The sequence below is a fragment of the Pavona decussata genome, unplaced genomic scaffold (assembly GCF_977016875.1).
Source record: "Pavona decussata unplaced genomic scaffold, jaPavDecu1.1 SCAFFOLD_8, whole genome shotgun sequence".
NCBI lineage: Eukaryota > Metazoa > Cnidaria > Anthozoa > Scleractinia > Agariciidae > Pavona > Pavona decussata.
In genome coordinates, this window is record NW_028145431.1 from 202,501 (window position 1) to 215,329 (window position 12,829).

The window sequence follows — 12,829 nt, forward strand, 5'->3', positions numbered from 1 at the left end:
AGATGTTAAGTTTTAGTGTCTTTGATATGAATTGAATTTGTTTATGCTAACAACTCGCTAAGCTTAAGGTTATTATTAGTTTAATTTTTTTTCTTTACATAAAAACCTTGTAAAAGAGATTCGACAAGAACTGCTCTGAAGAAAGTAGTTAGTCAAAAATGCTGATAAAAAGGTAAAATGTCCCCAAGTTCTAGCTAGCATAAGTTTACGATTTTTTCCCCGCTCGAGCAAATTCAAACGTGCCTAATTTGTCAACCAATTCTGGCAAATGGGAGCGCCCTTTGGCCCTTTTTTGCAAAGATTAATAAGCAATATCGTTTGTGCACATTTTTCTTAAATTATAAATTATCTTGCTATTAATGACAATGAAGATGGAAATGGTAAGTTGGTATATTATCAACTTTGGGTTTTAGGTGTTGGATATTTTCGCATTATTTTAACTTACAAAAGAAAACAGCGCAGGGACGATAACTACTTCAATGGCGTGTCTCACATAATGGCTGAGAGGACGTTCTTCCTCGGCATTGAATAAAAAAATATAGTCATCTTTAGGAATGATATGGAGAGGCCTTCAAAGGTCGTTTAACTCAGAACTGTTATTAAAATCTCAAAACCGTTAAAAAATCCAACCCCTTACAAATTTGTTTTTTTTTTTTTTTTCAATTACTCTTCTAGATATCGCTCATGACGAGATTCAAGGGATAAGGGGATGGAATCCTAGGTGGAATCCAGGATGGAATCCAGGACGAGGACGCTGGAATCCATGGCCAGGGCGATGGAATCCAGGACCAGGAAGATGGAATCCGACACGGAATCCTGCACAATGCCCAGGATGCCCAGGACGATGACATGGAGGGTGTTTGACGTGGGCGTGGACTTGGTCACGGTGGTAATGCACACATATTCATTTTAATTAAGGTCGATTATTCCGAAATCATGTTAGAAATCAAGTCAGAAATCTTACAACGAAACTTACAAAGGTGAGGCAGGGTGATTGAGCCGTTACCATGTAGGACTTCAAAACAGGAGTTCCCGGGTACAGGTCGACCCAGATAAGTCGATGACTGATCGTTACCCCGAGCTCGACGCTTTGATTCCCAAGCTATTGAATTACACATTGCAGAACTGAACTACTGGAAGACGAGTACGGGATTATGGCATCGTTTGGAGAGGAGATGGAAATTAATTGTGCCGATGAACAGGTGCCTTTTCTTAAGTCAGTCTAGCAAATACTCTTTTAGATGTAAATTATCTAACAAAAGTTACGTTACCCTGAACAAGTACCCAAAATTGCACTTATGCGTGAGCACGATCGATGTCCATCAGCCTACCCAAAGGATCCCACCTTCTTTTACTCGTAATATACTCCTTTACAGTCTCCGAAGTGGGTAAAAGCCAGCCACCTTCCCTCTTCCCAGTTGCGACTCTAACTACAACGATAAATAAAGGTATTTATCATCATCCAAATTAATATTATCATTATCATCATCATCATCATCGTCATCATCATCAGCAGCAGCATCATCATCATCATCGTTATTGTTATTTCTTTACATAATACATTTTTGTTTTTTTTGTTTTTCTAGGCTGAAGATGGACTTAATTTAACCTAGATTTAATTCACTAGTAAAACAAAAGTGTGGAAAAAATAACAATAAACTAGTTTTTAAAATGAAATTTGTCTGTTTTCTTGTATTCACACCTCAGTGATTGGAGAAATAAACTCTTTAAAAGCGTCATTTCTTTTAGCAATAAATCTTTTCTTCACGATATAACTTTTGCCACTTTGTACATGCCGAAAAATACGTATATTGCCCAAATACAGGGTGTGTAGGAAAAACTTTTAAGTCCCCACAATAATGTAAGCAAAATTTTACAAAATAAAAACTGCACCAAACACTATTTAGGAATGGGAGAAACCTTGAAAGCGCTACAATACCTTCAGTAAAATTACACTGATACAGAGAAAAAATAAATTAAATAACAAAAAAATCTCGAGATACCAGTATAACTGAGCAAGAAAGGATGTGATTGGCGGCTGTCTTTCACCCATTTTTTTTTTTAATTTTGATGGACCTTTTCGCGGTGGCTTATGTCGACAGCTTGAAGTGAAACTTAATAAAACCTTTTCTTACAAATTAAAATGTTAGGACAAACTGTTAAAATAATTGCTAAAATATGGAAGAAAAGCGTTAATGATCCTGTTCTTAAGATTGACCCCCTTCTCATAACTTTCCAAGTATAAAAACTATGGCAGTGAGACCCAGAGTATTGAGAGTGCATCCAAAGCTGTCTCCTTTGAGGTCCGCACGGGAAGTTATGACCTCATCATATGACGTGCTGATAAGGTCATGATTGCCAAATCGCGACCCTTTCTTCAGGAAAGTGACGAAATTGACCGAAAAGTAACCAAAACCAATATCAGAACAAAAAATTACGGGAAGGAAAGTAATTATTGTTCATTTAAGAAAGTGATTTTCTATTTTCTAAAAAAAAATAATGCCTGTCTAAAATTAGTTCTCATGGTGACATCGAAGAACTCTAACAGACCACATCATTTTTTTTACCAGTAAATTCTTTAAAATTCTTAAATTTTCAAGGCGTTTACTCAAAATATTGAAAAAGCAATTTAGTTGCAAAGTCGCCGGGGGCAAAATCCACCCCCTCCCTCCTCCCAGGTCTATTGTTCATGTAGATAGGGTTAAACACATGACGAAAAAACTGTTGAATCTCTTGCTAGGATATCAAAATAATATGATCATATAGAAGAGAAATATTATTTCACTAGGGATCGAACGCACCTTACTAATCCACGATTATTACTAGTTAGTAGGTATGTAAGTAAGTAAGCCAGGTAGCAAGCAAGCAAGCAGGCGAGCGAGAAAGCAAGGAAGCAAGCAAGAAAGTAAGTAAGTAATTAAATATCGAATACAATAAAAGAATCATTGCAAGAATACGTTCAGTGTAAAAGATGTTACAGCTGAAAAAGTGCGAAGCTTCTTTATTCCAAGCTATGGCACTTGGACACGCTAAGTTCTTGTGCCATGTTAGTCAGCGTTCCACCGGGTCAAATTTTCTAAGGAGGTTAAGAAGTTTATCGTCTCTTTGTACATACAGTTCTATTTTTTAAGACCATCACTAAATAACGTCACTTGACATCACTTTGTAGTGACGGTTTCGGTACTAACTCCCGCTCAGTGCCGATTTGCAGTTCAAACTTCACCTTTTCGCCCCAGAGCTGCAATTAAGTATCTTTTGTCTCACCCAAATTTCAAGACTATTTTCTTTCCAAAAAAAAAATTGCCAATCAGCGCGCAATAAATGGAGACTTATTGTAAAGCACCTTAGAATGCTTGTATTATAGTAAAAAAAAAAAAAAAAAAAAAGACCATTGGTTAATATTTTTTTGCTATGTACCGAATAGGGTCGATTTTTTAGACGAACGAAAATGGGGCGACGTTGCTGATATTGCTACATATACTTGTTCTCCACTTTCTACATTTCTGATTAATTTCGTCAAATACTGGCTAACGATCCAGTTTGGACATTTGCTTACCTAAAAGTTAACATTCCTATTCCACGCAACTATGAACTACGTAGATTTGATTCTTTACATCAGAGGAAAAACAGTGACCGATCTCGAAAGACCACACTAATCACCAAAATTAGCATGATTTTATTTCTTAAATGGTTCCATGATATTTGTTTAAAACGTCAATTGCTCAAATTGGACGCACAAGCTTATATCAAATTTCAAGTAGCTTTAATATACACGTCGCTTTTTTAAACACAAATATAAATTGCCGAAAACAGAAAAGAAAGCTTCCCCAGCCCAAAAATTTTATTGGTATAAACAATGTTTACTTTTAAAAGTAAAAAGATAATAAATCGATAAAAAAGTAAAACTCTTGCCATGTTATCGAGTGTGTCAATACACGCATGTAATTTTTGCAGACACTTTGTCTCGATTGAAAGCGTTTGTTGGGATAAAGGGCTTTGCTAAGCAAATTGCAGAAGTTAAGGAATTTCAACCCAAATGATCAGATCATTTACCTTGCAGATAAAAGGCATATTAAACATTTGAAACAAGACAAAAATTACCATACTGTAGTTTTTTTCCCAGATCTTGTAAAATACGTTTAAAGTCCGATGTTTGGTTTTAATTTTGAGTGGAATTTAGACTTTTTCAAATTCTAATGCGAAATCATCTCTTCAATAAACCCAATATTTGGCCTTTAAATCTGGTAATTCCACCGAAGAAACTGCTGCTGCGTCATCTATACAATCCTGCATTCGTGATCTACAGAACTGGATGCTGATGGACAGATTAAAACTTAATCCTGAGAAAACAGAATTTCTTATTCTTGAAACAAGACAGCAACTTGAAAAAGTAATTACTTCACACCTTGTTGTTGGTGAATCTCGAATATGTCCGTCAACAAAGGTGAAAAACTTGGGATCATGGTTTGACCCTAATCTTGATATGATTAGCCATATCAATAACATCTGCAGTCCGTCTTTTTATTATCTCTAAAACTTACGTAGGATCAGGATCTGCAGAAACGGCTAAACAACCTCAACTCCCAACTTCGAACCTTCAACACTTTCTCTCAACAACGCTATTCACTCTGCTCTGACAACCTCGCAAACATTCTGGAACTGGAAGCAAAACTTAGACAAAAACAACACCTCCTACAAGAACAAGAAAAGCTGAACAACCTTGACAAAATCCATAATTTCAATACTACTGAACTTCCTAAAGAACTTACCAATCTTCTCAACAAAGGCACCAATTTCATTCCTACTCTCGATACCTCCGGCACAAGATCCCTCAAACAATCTATAACCACTGAAGTTAACCAGGCACTATGCAGCATCATCAGGAAACAAACCTCTACTACTGGTAAACAAAAAGTCCAAAGAATCAGCCATCGCTTTAAACCTTACTCAAAAGTAAATCCATGCTCATTACTCAAGCAAGAACTAAACAAACCGCACTACAACCTACACATTATTGACTACGTTCACAATACAACTACATACACGAAACAAGTATTACAACATTCCAACTTGAACTCACTGTCACGCACAGACCAAACAAACATTACTCCAGAACAATCAACGTACTTCCAACAACTACAAAACAACAAGGACATAATATTGACAATGACTGACAAAAACATGGGATGGGCACTTGTGCCCATCTCATGGTTTACAACTGAATACAATAGACAACTTTCTGACAAGGAGACATACCGACGTGCTGGCAATTTTAATTTACAGACCTTGACCAAAGACTCCAACTCACTACTGAGACAACTGACATCTCGTTTTAAGACAGATTTTTTAACAGACACACACAAACGACAACTGCTATATTGTACCAACGAAAAATAACTACAATTACCGTTTATGAAACTTCTACCTAAAGTACACAAGCTAGAACATACTGCCTCTACAACTAACATAACCAAACTTACTGGACGACCTATTATTACAGCACGCTCCTGGATTACTTCTAACCCCTCCAGACTACTTGGACAGGAACTTGACAACATCATTTTACAACTGAAAACTTTTTTTGACACCAACAACATCCCCTTTCCTTTAATTTACAACTCAACTGACCTACTAGACAAACTGCAACATGTTAACATTACTGACATTACCAACTTCTCACTCACCACCTTCGACTTCACTTCATTATACACCAACATTTCTTATCACGACACCATACAAGCCATCATCACCAGCTGCAAGCTACTAAATTTTTCTAATCGCTGTAGGGACTACGTGCTAAACCTTAACAATTTTATTAATCAACGTAATTTTTTTAAGGTTGGCAATTCTGTTTTTCAACAGATTAAGGGCGTAGCTATGGGTAGCTACCATAGCCGCCAAATTGCCGACCTTGTTTTGCTTCTAAGCGAATTTAAGTTTTTTAACAATTATAACAACCTTAATAGCATTTTCATTTTTTGCCGTTACATTGATGACGGTTTTATGCTCACTAACAAAGCTAACACTAGCAATATAATTACTAAGCTTTGTGCAGCTTATCCCACACAAATCCCCATCACCTTGTCATCTAGCTCACACTCAGTACACTACCTGGACCTCACCATCTCACTAAACCACCATACCATCAGATATCACAAAGTCCACTATCATGTTTTTCAAAAACCACATCACAAATACATGTACCCTCATTTCTCATCAAATCACCCACGTCACATTTTTTCAGGCAAAATCAAGACAGAGACAACGCGCTACAGTAGACTGTCCAAGACGATTGACGACTACAAACACATACGCAACCTTTTTCGACTTCGACTGAACAAACTAGACTACCCTGACAAACTGATCAACGACTTTTCTTTTCCTTGGCTTTCATTTGCTGTACACAAACGACTGAGAACGAAAAGACTACAAAAGAAGAACAACAACCATAACAACCACAACATGACAATTTACTACCGAACAAAATACAACAAGCACATCCGCACAGACAAAATCGTACAAAACATCTTACAGAAACATCACACAAATCACATCCCCAGACTGTCCAGGGCTTCCTGCAACTCTACTAAACTACACACACTGCTACTTACAAACAAAACACTGCACAACAAGTTAGTTCTTGCTACGAGTTCCAATTCAAATTAAAATGATTAGCATATAAATCCAGAACTGATCCAAGTTGGATGATTATCCAAATATTTCATCTTTTCATATTTCTTCAACAAGCAATAAATGTAAATAACACCAGCAGCAAATTCGTATGTTTAAGCAATTTTATAGATAAGGGGACGTTTTTTATCAAATGGACTTTGCCTATTGAGTAACTGTATCGTATTGACCCATGTAAATACCTTCGTTGTGCAATTCTCTTTTGGTTTGCACAGCAATAACCTGCTAATAGTACATTAAGAGATTTCCAACTATTAATAAACTGTATGTGTAACAATTGTACATATCTTTATATATCAATTTATTTTTCTTACAATGTAATTAAAATTTCACTATTTTCAGAATTTAGTACATTTCACTGCAGTGTACCTCTTTAATTTATGCAAATGCGTATACCCCGCACTGTTATTTTGGAAACTGTTCAGTCGCTATTTTATCTTCCACAAACTTAAATTATTCCGATAGTACTATCAGTAGGTTTTGTGTGTCATATATCTATATAAATATATTTTTTCTTTCAAGAATTAAGCTCACCTCAGAACGAAATTTACTGCAATTTCACTAAGCTTCGGCGTGTTCGCCTGCGGCCTGCGGCCTGCGACCGTTTCCGACCATCCTTTCACCAATTATCCGCTCTCCTTACGCTCAAATATGCTCCAACAACGCCATTTTGAAGTACGACCCCAAGATCCCTTGCGTTCATCTTGCTACCACGTCATTGGCTCACGCAATCTGTGGCGTCAACTTTAAAAGGTTTTTTTTTTTTTACTCGCTCCGGGCGCAACTTTTTGTTAAAGATAAAATCTGCTTTTCTCGTGGACACAGTTACTGTTTCAGCTGCACACTACAAGAACGAAATACACATCGGAATAATTCGTAAGTTTTTTTTTATTTTTCCTTTTTCTATATACCCCGTATAATAAATTTCTTACCCTAAATTTTTTTTCCCACCCCGTAAAACTTGGTTTTCTCTCCCCTTTATTTAATTCCCATTTATTTAACTCTCCATCCTATAAGTTGACATAGGTACAATTTAATCTTATCTCCCGTAGTTCTTATACTTTTCTAATATATATTTTTCCCTTCCCGTCACCATTATCATAATTTTCATCGCGTTTACATGTCCTGTACGTATATCCATCTCTTATGTTTCCTCCCTTAGCTCTTGAGGCTATCTTCAATTCTCTTCTCACAAATTTTCTTCCACAAGGACTCGGCACAGAGGATGTCGCGCATTGACCTGGTACCGGGTTAGAAACATCCTCGCTCAGTTGTGCTTTGCCCCTGAAGATTCACAACTACAAGGAGCCTTGGTGCCGATGCATCCTTTTCAATTTCCCGGCCGGAATTTCTTCTTTGCCGCTGCAATCTCTTTTTTCTTTCACTTTTCTTTTCTTTTCTTCTGTAATCTACATCCCCCTACAAAAATGAATTGTTATATATCAGTTTCATAATCAACACATATACAGAGTTTTACCCTCCCCAAAACTATTTACCCTAGACTACAAATTTGCCCGTTCTCACGAAAACAAGCTAGCCTATACAAGCTTTCCGCTACCCCCCAATTAAGCTAACCCTAATCCCTATACAGGGTTTCCCCTACCCCCCAATAAAGCTAACCCTAATCCCTATACAGGGTTCCCCCTAGCCCCCAATTAAGCTAACCCTAACCCCTAAACAGGGTTTCCCCTACCCCCCCCAATTAAGCTAACCCTAAACCTATACAGGGTTTCCCCTACCCCCCAATTAAGCTAACCTTAATCCCTATAAAGGGTTTCCCCTACCCCCCAATTAGGCTAACCCTAATCCCTATACAGGGTTTTCTCCTACCCCCCAATTAGGCTAACCCTAAACCCTATACAGGGTTTCCCCTACCCCCCAATTAAGCTAACCCTAATCCCTATACAGGGTTTCCCCTACCCCCCAATTAAGCTAATCCTAATCCCTACACAGGGTTTCCCCTACCCCCCAATTAAGCTAACCCTAATCCATATACAGGGTTTCCCCTATCCCCCAATTAAGCTAACCCTAATCCATATACAGGGTTTCCCCTACCCCCTAATTAAGATAACCCTAATCCCTATACAGGGTTTCCCCTACCCCCCAATTAAGCTAACCCTAATCCCTATACAGGGTTTCCCCTACCCCTTAATTAAGCAAACCCTAACCCCTATACAGGGTTTCCCCTACCCCCCAATTAAACTAACCCTAATCCCTATAGAGGGTTTCCCCTACCCCCCAATTAAGCTAACCCTAATCCCTATACAGGGTTTCCCCTTACCCCCCAATTAAGCTAACCCTAATCCATATACAGGGTTTCCTCTACCCCCCAATTAAGCTAACCCTAATCCATATACAGGGTTTAAAAACAAATATATTCCAGTTATTCTAGCTTTTGTTGTTTGTTCTATCAAGCTCGTCACCTCCGCCGTTGGGATCAGTCTGCCGTTAATATTTTGTATTTGAGATAATTTGCTGATCCAGGTCTACAAGTGATCCGGCACCACTCATTGGTTTGTCGCTGTGGAATTGCAGATTTTATTGTATTCATTGCCTAACAGTTCTCTACCGGTCCTGGAACACGGATCCAAACCTTTGAGCTCACCGCACGTTAATTTCAAAATTATGGGAATTGACCTTTTTCTGTGGAGACTACGCGTTGGTTCTTTCATCTCTTCCAGACGTCACAACAACCCAAGACGAAAATCAACGGTCATCTCTTGTAGAAAAAGTAAACCTCATCAATACAACATTTTTCGTTTCCTATGTTTACTCTTTGTATGTTCATCCTGTTTCACTTTCCTTGCGTCTACAACAACTGCTTATGACCCAAATGAAATCTTAGCTCATTTATCCGTCTACAGTTACAGACCCTCCAAGATCAAGACTTCTCACACCAACATAAATGTCACGCCAGAAGTAACAGCTTCAAAATGCCTCTACTCTCCAAATACCTCACATCTCCTGCTCTGCATGGACGTCGAATCTAATCCTGGGCCCCAACGTATTTCTGACCTTCCTCCTTCTACCAAAGAGTTCTTTAATAAAGTCAAACGAACCAAACTGAAACTTGTGCGTTATGAAAGTCACCACACTAATTTCACAATCTACGCAACGAACGATTTGATTCCGAAAGGCTTACTTCCTAAATGCACCCCAGCCATCCACTCAGACAACCCCCTCTTCTGGAGAAAATGGAATGAAAACCTCAACAACCTCGCCAGAAAACAACTCCAGCTCCTGTTGGAAGAAACTAACAATCACATTAAACTGTTAACAACGCTTTTAAGCAATCAGCTGGAGGACCTGCGAACCTCCGTTAATAATGATTCAACGTACACCATCTTAACTACTCTCATTGAAAATATGGCATTCAACCTCAGCAACAATCTAAATTCACTCCGCACTAAGAAATTAAAACGTATGCCTCCAACTGACATTAAGAACGATGCATCTAATCAACCTGGAGAAAATAACCCAACATCGATGAATAATGCGGAACAAACTGATGCTGAAAATACCAACACTGTACGCAATGTCACCACTGCTCCTTCCAATCCTCCCAATAGAAATACAGCCAACTCTACTCCTAGAGCACCAACAAACGTCAACCAACACAAAAAAAAATCGTAGAACCCGCTCCCAAAACAATAACATATCACAACCACTACAAGACAAGGAAACAGTGATTAACCTTTCTACTGTACGACTTTCAAACTCTGAGACCAAACTATTATCACGAGGACTGACCTTCGTCCCCACCCCCAAAAGTGTCAACTGGTCAGAAATACAAGCAGATATCAACGATTTTGCAAGATGTTTACGACTAAAAGAGTTCTTTCAACAACAACAACAACAACAACAACAACAACAACACCTTACTGATCCAAATCTTTCATCTGATCATGAAGTCAAGCGCTACAGATGCAAGGGATCATGGACTCCTTCTAATGGAAGAGACATAGCCCTTGACACTTTTATCAATGCAGTCGAAAATGAGATCATGACCTCTAAACCAGCCACTATCCACAACAATCTCTCTATGGAAGAACGCAAAGCTCTCACAAAACTCAGGAAACGTTCAGATATAGTCATGAAACCAGCTGATACTGTTATAATGGACTACTCCTGGTATGTTGATGAATGCCGCAGACAGCTCAATGACACTAAATATTATCAAAAACAATCTTCAGACCTTACAAGCAAAATACACGAACGCGTCAAAAATGATCTCATTGACTATGAGACATTTAAATACCTCTCATCCAACTCTGATCCCAAGACTGGTCGTTTCTACATTCTCCCTAAAATCCACAAACAAGGCAACCCCGGCCGACCCATCATATCCAGCAATAGCCACCCTAATGAACGCATTTCCGAGTTCGTCGATTACCACCTAAAGCCCCTTGTTCAGAGTCTTCCTTCATACATAAAAGATACTACACACTTTCTTCTTCAACTCGAGAAACTGGGACCTCTACCGGAAAACGCCCTCCTTGTCTCTCTGGATGTCTCATCGCTATACACTAACATTCCTCACAACGAAGGCATCGAGGCCTGCTGCCATTTTCTTAACACTCGTCAAGAAAAATCCCTTCCTGCTGAGAGTATATGTGATCTCATAAGAATGATTCTTACAATGAACAACTTTTCCTTCAACAACGAACACTATCTACAAGTACACGGGACAGCTATGGGAACCCGCATGGCACCTTCATACGCTAATCTATTCATGGGTAAATTTGAACAACACGCCATTGAAAACGCTCCTCTCAAGCCGTTCGTTTGGTGGAGGTTCATCGATGACGTCTTTATGATATGGACAGAAGGAGAGGAACACCTTAAAGATTTCATCAGATACTTAAACTCTGTTCACGCGAGTATCAAATTTACCCATGAATACTCAAATTCCTCTCATCAGACACTCCCTTTCCTAGATGTCCAAGTCCACCTCAGCAACAACCACATCCAAACAGATCTCCACACAAAACCCACAGACAGGCATCAATACCTCCTCAAAACTTCATGCCACCCGAACCACACTAAACAAACTATTCCATTCAGCCTTTTCCTGCGAATCCGTCGCATATGTTCTACCGACGCTTTCTTTGATAAACGAAGCGAAGAACTCATCAAGCACCTGGTCCAACGTGGTTATAGCCGCTATTCTCTACAAAGAGATGCAAATCGCGTACGAGCCATCCCACGTCACGCAACACTACAGCCACAAGAACAGAAAGCCACAAAAACAGACAGAACACCCTTCGTCATATCCTTCAATCCTGCTCTTCCCAAAATCTCATCTATTGTGAAAAAACATATCAACATCCTCCAGTCCTCCGCCAACTGCAAACAAGTTTTCCCTCATCCACCAGTTATCGCCTACAAACGTAACGCAAGTCTACGTGATCTCCTGGTCCATTCTGAGCTACCTCAAAACAAGCCTTCCAATCAACAACCCGCTGGAATTCATAAATGCAACCACCCACGATGCCTAACTTGCCCATTTCTCCAAGAAGGTCAAACGAACTACATTTTTTTCAACACTAACGAATCACGCAAAATTACTGACTTCATATCTTGCAATTCCAAAAACCTAATCTATTTAATTCAGTGTAAGAAGTGCCATTCCCAATACATTGGGGAGACAAAGCGCAAACTTAATGAACGTTTCGGGGAGCATCGCAGATCTATCCTGAATCACCATCAACTACTCAACCCTACTCCTGTCTCGCTACATTTCAACCAACCTGGCCACTCAATCAACGACGTTCAACTAATCCCGCTTGAACTTATACGCAGCAAACGTAACTCAGTTAGAAAGGCTCGTGAAGCTCATTTAATCAACAAAGCTAAAACATTGCACCCTCTTGGTATAAATAGACGTGACGAAACACGCCAATGACATGTCTCACACTTGTAACTTAGTCCTAAACAACCAATCATTGTCATGTATTTTATATTTTAAATCTTCTTTGTAACGATCCTTTTATGTTTCTCACTTTTCTTTTTCGTTCAGCCCCCGAGGAAGGTTTGTATTGCAAACCGAAATATCGGGCAGAAATTTGTTTTTAAAAAAAAAAACAAATATATTTCAGTTATTCTAGCTTTTGTTGTTTGTTCTATCAAGCTCGTCACC

General features: G+C 38.8%; 1 protein-coding gene across 15 annotated transcripts in view; it reads left to right on the forward strand.

Moving 5' to 3' along the window:
- Nucleotides 1-12,829, forward strand: part of LOC146488705 (uncharacterized) — a 122,817-nt gene that overhangs the window by 82,361 nt on the left and 27,627 nt on the right. The window lies entirely within an intron of this gene.